The sequence below is a fragment of the Macaca nemestrina genome, chromosome 5 (assembly GCF_043159975.1).
Source record: "Macaca nemestrina isolate mMacNem1 chromosome 5, mMacNem.hap1, whole genome shotgun sequence".
Classification (NCBI taxonomy): Eukaryota; Metazoa; Chordata; class Mammalia; order Primates; family Cercopithecidae; genus Macaca; species Macaca nemestrina.
Window position 1 is genome coordinate 154,495,118 of NC_092129.1, and position 7,308 is coordinate 154,502,425.

The 7,308-nt window shown below is 52.0% G+C and overlaps 2 pseudogenes; one reads left to right on the forward strand and one right to left on the reverse strand.

Moving 5' to 3' along the window:
• Nucleotides 1–330: 330 nt before the first annotated feature.
• LOC139363193 (uncharacterized) lies at nucleotides 331–1,443 on the forward strand (annotated as a pseudogene).
• Nucleotides 1,444–5,500: 4,057 nt separating this feature from the next.
• LOC105491572 (patr class I histocompatibility antigen, alpha chain G-like) lies at nucleotides 5,501–7,095 on the reverse strand (annotated as a pseudogene).
• Nucleotides 7,096–7,308: the final 213 nt, after the last annotated feature.

Here is a 7,308-nt window from a genome sequence, read left to right on the forward strand (position 1 = left end):
TTATTTTTACCCCTCTGCACTATTTGTCTTGTAATTGGAGTGTCTGAGTCCATTATGTTTAATGTAATTGTTGACCTCATTGGGTTTAAGTCTGTACATTGTCATTTGCTGCCTTCTAATATTATCTCTTTCTTGCTCAACTATTTTTCTTGTGTTGCCTTCTTTAGATGAATAAAATCTTTGCATTATTGTGGTCTTCTCAATAAGTGTTCTAGTTAAAAATTATCTTATTATTTCTTTAATTATCTGAGAAAGCACAATAATCTGTGACTTATTATAACCAACAGCAGACCGTAACTTACCCTGACTTTCACCTGCCTGTGCAGACAGCCCAGGGGAGAATCAGTGCTCTGGCTCCGAGACACAGGGCTGGCGGAAGTAGGAGAGTGATTGGATGATGAATCTGTAGCTGCAGAGGCATCTGGGCCCCTCACCTGCATTCCTCGTAGATGTCTCCTCCACTGAATGCCTGCGACGCCCTCTCCTCTGTATGCTCCTGCCAGAGTCTCCCCATCTCCACTGACAGCAGCTCCACCCTTCTGCTCACTCAGTCCAACACTGTAGGTGTCCTTGATTCTTCTTCTCACACCACAGATAAATCCATTAGCAAGTGCTGTGAAGTCCATCTTCACATTTATCCAGAATCCCTTCACTTCCCACTATTTCCCCTGCTCACACCCCAGTCAAGGTAAGCAACGTCTCCATTCTGGAATATTCCACTCCTTTCCCACTGTTTTCCCCACTGCCTCACTGGTCCCCACCTCTCAATTCTGTTCTCAGCACAGCAGCCAGAGAGAAGCTTTCAAAGGATAAGTCCTACCATGTCCCACTTTTCAACAATGTCCTCTAACTCCCCATGTCATTCAGAGCAAAGGTCAACACCCTTCCCACATCCTCCAGGGCTACCTGCTCTGTCCACACCTCTGACCTCATTTCAGTTTCTCTCTGTTCAACCCTTCTGACCTCTTCATCCTTCCAGGAACACAGACAATTTCCTGCCCTATTGCATCTGCACTGAAGGTTCCCTGCCTGAAAAGAACTTTCTCAGACATCCCTGTGGACAACTCCTCACATCCCTCAAATCTTTACTCCAAGGTCACATTTGCAACAAGGCCCATGCTGACCACCCAGCACAACAGCCACCTCCCTGTCCCCACAGCCCGCACTCTGGATCACCTGCCACACAGCACTTGCCACCTTCTCACTCAAGCATTTTCGGTTCCTACTCTGCTTATACTATATCTATCATCTGCCTACAGAGGTGTCCAATCGTTTGTCTTCCCTGGTTCACATGGGAAGAGTTGTCTTGAGCTACACAAAAAAATACACTAATGACAGCTGATGAGCAGAAAAAAATAGAGAAAAGAAAAAAAGGTGCGTGGATAATTTTCATGATATCTGCCACTACAAATAAACAAAAAAGTCGTCACATTCTAAAGCTGTCCTGGGCCACGTGCATCCCGAGAGCCACAGGTTGGACAAGCTTGCATCTAGAACGTATACACCACAAGGCCAGAAATGTTTCTAATTTTACTTTAATGATGTTTTCTAAATGCAAAAGCAGTCATATCCCTAGCAGACAACAAATGTAAGTTGAATAGATGATCACTGTAGAGCATCTCCCTATTCTAAAAACCTCAGGTCAAATGTCATTTTGTAGCAGCTACAGAACAATTTTATCTCATGTGGACATAAATGCACCAGTGCTTTTCTTGCCAGGGCTACTTTTGTGTCCTCCCTCCCTCCCTCCTCCCACACCAACCCTCCTGCACACTGCAGCACACAAACATATATTTCTCTTCAGGAAAGATAACCCTAGGCTTATGGGTCCAATTTTCCAACCACATGTGAATCTAAATTAGACTCTGCTTTACAAATCCATGAGTTTGGATTGGAGCCAGCACTAGGATTACTACAACTCAGGGCAGGAAGAAGAGTAGGAGAGAGAGCAGAAGAGGAGTTCCAACAGAAAGTAACCTATGATGAAAAACTCTGGGACCTCTCCTCTGGAAGTTTCAGAATCTGCTTCCTTTAAGAATGTTGGGGAGGCCAGGCTTGGTGGCTCATGCCTGTAATCCCAGCACTTTGGGAGGCAGAGGTGGGCGGATCACAAGGTCGGGAGATCAAGACCATCCTGTCTAATATGGTGAAATTCCATCTCTACTAAAAATACAAAAAATAAGCTGGGCGTTGTGGCACGTATCTGTGGTCCCAATTACTAGGGAGACTGAGACAGGAGAATCACTTGAACCCGGGAGGTGGAGGTTGCAGTGAGCCGAGATGGCGCCACTGCACTCCAGCCTGAGTGAGACTCAGTCTCAAAAAAAAAAAAAAAAAAAAAGAAGGTGGTTGGGGAAAAGATGGAAATACAATTGAAAGAGACCTGGAAGAAGAGGTATAGGGGTCTGAAAATTTTTCTTCTGATAACACAGGAACTTCTATGTGTAGGGGCCACCCTAGGTGATATCCAAGTCCCTGTTGTAAAGGTAAACTGAGGCTGGAGCCAAACCGGGAACGAAGACACAAGGCAAATGGCAGTGACAATAGCCTTTATTAGGACTCGCAGGCGAGGTTTCTCGGTCCAAAGGTGCGGGCCGAGGAAGTAGCGCTGAGGGGCTTTTTATAGTCCAAGAGGTAGGGAAGCTGGTTGTGCAAACAGGGCCTGGGGGGTCTTGAAACTACTAGGGCAGGAGTTGAGTAAGGGTCATGAGGAAGGGATCTTTGGAAACTGTCAACCGAAACTGCTGTTTACGAACTTGTGGAATGCAGGTGAGCTGCGGGTCATGGGGGAGTGTGGTTGCCCAGCCAGAACTCTGACGCATGTAAGTCTGCGGGTGTGTACAAGGGTGAAGGGAGTCTTTAACAAAAGGCCTGCTACGCCGGGTAACGCCGCCACGTTGGGTCTAGATTCCTGCCTAACACCTGTGATCACAGGTCCTGGTGGGACAAGGTTCTACTGAAGGGCCAAGGACGATGGAGCAGCAAAGATGACCCAGCTGAGCAGTGACCACATAAAGTTCATGGTGGCCTGAGCACCCAGTGTGCACAGCCCCATCTAGTCTCCTCCTCTGCAACAAATCAGCACAAGAAACACGTGTACCGTGGAAGGTTCTCATGTCTTCCATTTATTTTGTCTCTCAAATTTCAGGAATCTTCTCCTTTAATTAACCCATCAACCTCTCTTGGAAATCATTTGAAAAAGTAAATTTATACTCAGATTCTAATTTTAATAGGGAAGTAAGAAGTTATAGCTCAGTGCACCATAAAGTTGAGACAGAGATGGAGACATCCCAGCCCCATTTCTGGAACAGGAAAGGTGATTGGGGAAGGAATGCAGGTCAGCGTGGGGAAGAGGGTCATGGTGGACATGGGGTTGGGCTGGTCTCGCCACCTCCTCACATTATGCCTACAGGAACACAGACACATTCAGATGCCTTTGCAGAAAAAGAAGTCAGGGTTCTTGAAGTCACAAAGGGAAAGAGTTAACAAATCTTGCCATTCAGTCCCACACAGGGCAGCTGTCTCAGACTGCAGAAAAACATTCATGAACAAATTCGTATCTGTCACAGTGAGGGGTGACACTTGAAACAGCCCAGCACATGCTCAATACATCCAAGTCAAAGAAACCTCATGGCACAGCTGTGTCCACTGTTCCCCCCAACAACCCACACACATCAGGCCCCCAGGGTCTCACATTTACAAGCCGTGAGAGACATCAGAGCCCTGGACACTGTCACTGCCTGGGGTACAACAAAAACAGGACCTGGTCAGAGCCCACAGGAGATATGGCCAGAGGAGGAAATATTGCCTGAGTGAGCTCCCCCATGGGCTCCCAACCACAAGATCCCAAGGATCTCAGGGATCAGCCTCCTTCATACTTACTTGCAGCCTGAGAGTAGCTCCCTCCTTTTCTATCTGTGGGAAGAAAATGTCCTTTGAGAGGTCAGAAAGGTGGCAGCGCCATGAGGCCCTAGAGGAAACTCCTAGTCTTGGACCCCAGAGAAGTTTCCAGAAATGTGTGACTGCAGACCCAGGGCAGGATAAGGGAAAACAAGGAAAGCAGATGTGGGTCCTGGACTAACTGCCCTCCTAAGGTCTGTCCTTAGCCAGGGACCTTTCCCTGACCTGTGATTACTGGGATCAGGTCCCCATCACTACAATCCTCAAGGTGATAAATCGTGCTTCTTTGTCACATGTGCTTTACAAAAGAGTAAGTGCTGGCACACAAGGCGTAGGCTGGGTCAGCCCATGAGTGTAGATGGTGCTTCCCAGTAACCAGGCAGGGCATTTCTACCTGGGGCTTGGAACCCTCAGTGGGACAAAAAAACTCAGAGCTCTTCTTCCTCCACAGCACAAAAGTGACCACAGCTTCAGTGACAACAGCTGCAAAGACAACCAGTCCAGCAATGATGCCCATGATGGGGATAGTGGGCTGGGAAGACTGCTCTGGGAAAGGAGGGGAAGGTGAGGGTCTCTGACCCCAGGCCCCACCACCGACCCTCTTAAAGGTCTCCAGAGGAGCTCCTGCAGCTCAGGCAGCCCCTGGTGCTGCACATAGCACATGAATCTCTGCTCCTCTCCAGAAGGCACCACCACAGCTGCCCACTTCTGGAAGGTTCCATCCCCTGCAGGCCTGGTCCCCACGAGCTCCACGTCGTGGGTCTGGTCCTCACTCTCCCGCTGCCAGGTCAGTCTGATCTCCGCAGGGTAGAAGCCCAGGGCTCAGCACCTCAGGGTGGCCTCATAGTCAAAGACAGGATGGTGGGTCACGTGTGAATTGGGGGGGTCTGAAAGGAAGAGTCCGAAAACTCAGGCACTTTGCATCTCTCGTGGGACACTCCAGCAGCACCAGTATGTGACCGTCCTAAGAATGAACCAGATACCTGGCGGGGTGGGGGGAGGGGAGGGAGCACAAAACTCAGACACCAGACTGGACACGGGCACCTGGGATAATCTCCTAATCCTTGGAAAGTTCTAATCTCTCAGCGGGGGACCAGGGACTTCCGATTCTGACCTGAGTGAAGGCCAAAGGACTCAGAGGAGCTGGAGTCAGACCCCCACACACATTGAGTGTGAGGCAGAGAACAAGGCCTGAGGGGAAAGGTCCTGGTGCCTAAGACTGCAGTGGAGTCAAAGGGAACTCCTGATCAGTATTCCAGGGATTGTCTTCCCCTCCACTCCCTCAGAGACTTCATCCCTTAATTGTCCCAGAGAGCAGGGCGGGCCCTCAGAGTCACTCTCTGGTACAGGATCTGGAAACCCAGGAGGATTCCTCTCCTTCAGGACCAGAGGGAGGGCGCTATTCTAGTGTTGCTCCCATTTTCCTCCTCTCCTTGTGCTAAGCCAGAGTGGGAGGTCTACAGGAGATCGGGGAGGCGCCCTGTGGCCCCTGGTACCCGCACGATGCAGCATCTCCTTCCCATTCTCCAGGTATCTGTGGAGCCACTCCACTCACGTGCCCTCCAGGTAGGCTCTCCTTCGTTCAGTCACTTTGGCCGCCTCACACTTGCGCTTGGAGATCTGAGCCACAGTGTCCGCTGCGGTTCAGGAGCGCAGGTCCTCCTTCAGGGCGAGGTAATCCTTGCCATCCTAGGCGAACTGTTCACACCGGAAGAGGCGCCCGTCGGGCCCCAGGTCGCAACCAATCATCCACTGGAGGGTGTGATACCCTGGCCCCGCCCCCTCGGTTGGCCCCGCCCCTCGGTCAGCCCCGCCCACCGAGCCTCGCCCCCTCCCGGACCAACCCGCAGGGATTTTGGTGAAGGCACGTGGGCTTCTCCCAGGTAGAGGGTCTGGGCGAGTCCCGTGGCCTCGGGGTGGATCTCAGACCTGGAGACTCGGGAGTACCCCGGTCGTCCGTAGGGCATGGAGGTGGGGGGTCGTGACCTGCGCCCCGGGCCGGGTTCACTCACCGGCCTCGCTCTGGTTGTAGCAGCTGCGCAGGGTCCGCTGGTTCACTCGGTCAGTCTGTGCGTGGGCCTTGGCGATCCGTGTCTGCTCTTCCCAATACTCCGGCCGCTCCTGCTCCACCCACGGCCCCCGCGGCTCCATCCTCAGACTCGCAGCGTAGCTATCGAGCCACACGAACTGTGTGTAGTCCACGTAGCCCACGGGGATGAAGCGGGGCTCCCCGCGGCCTGGCTAGGACACGGCAGCGCTGAAGTACCTCATGGAGTGGGAGCCTGGGGGCGAGGAGGGGCTGAGACCCGCCCGACCCTCCTCCCCGCGCGGCTCCCCGGGTCCTGCACCACCGTCGGGTGGACCCCTGGCCCCTCCCCGCAGAGGCCATCCCCCGATCCCGCACTCACCCGCCCACGTCTCTGTCAGGGCCAGAGCCCCCGAGAGCAGCAGCAGGAGGGTTCGGGGCGCCATGACCACCATCCTTGGCGTCTGGGGAGAATCTGAGTCTGAGTGGGTGAGCGAGGACTTTAGAACCGGGACCGCGGCGACTCTGGCTTCTCTAAAATCCTGTTACCTAATGGGAGTGAGAACTGGAGTCGCCCGGTGAGAATCCAGGAAGAAGGACCCGACACAGGTTGGGAGAAGGAGAGAAACTCTGCGGAGATGGGGAACCCTCAACACGGGGCCTCCCCAATCCATACACTGCCTGTGGGGCCTGAGACCCTGAGAGCCACGCCTGGGGCCCTGGGACGTCGCCCTGACCCGCTACTCCTGTGCCAAGCGCTCTGTCTCAATGTCTCCCTGAGTCTTGGCACAGGAGCTGTCTGAGAAACCAGGGAGAAACCCTTGGCATGGGCCCCGTCCCTCTCCCTTCACTTTTCATCCCGGACTCCCCGGCCCAGAACTGGACTCCCTGCCTCCTACTCCTTACCTGTCCCAGTGGACTCTTCTAGAAGAAAACTCACCCCAGAGAGCTTGGAGCCAGAGACTGAGCTTGCCCTGGGAATGGAGGTGTAGAGACAGGGCTTCTTTTTCTTTTCTTTTTTCTTTTTCTTTAAATCTGGAAAAGTTGTGCCTGAGTGCATGAGATAGAACAGAGACCAGTTTGCTTTTTGTTTATTAACTACAGTGAGTAGCAGAATCTTGGTAACCCCTGAATGATCAGGAATGTAATTGCTAAAAAATGTGACTTTGGCCCCTTGATATATAAATGTGTCTAAAAGCGTTATAACAGGATTCACAAAGCTCCTAAGTTTCACTTTCCCAGACAATGTATCTGTGACTCCCACTTGTTGTATTTTAAATTTACCACCATTCCGTAGCCTTGAGTTTCCCGGTGAGTCCAGGACATCTCCTCAATACAAAGCAGCACACTGTGGTACTGTATGTTGCAACCAGGAGTCAGTA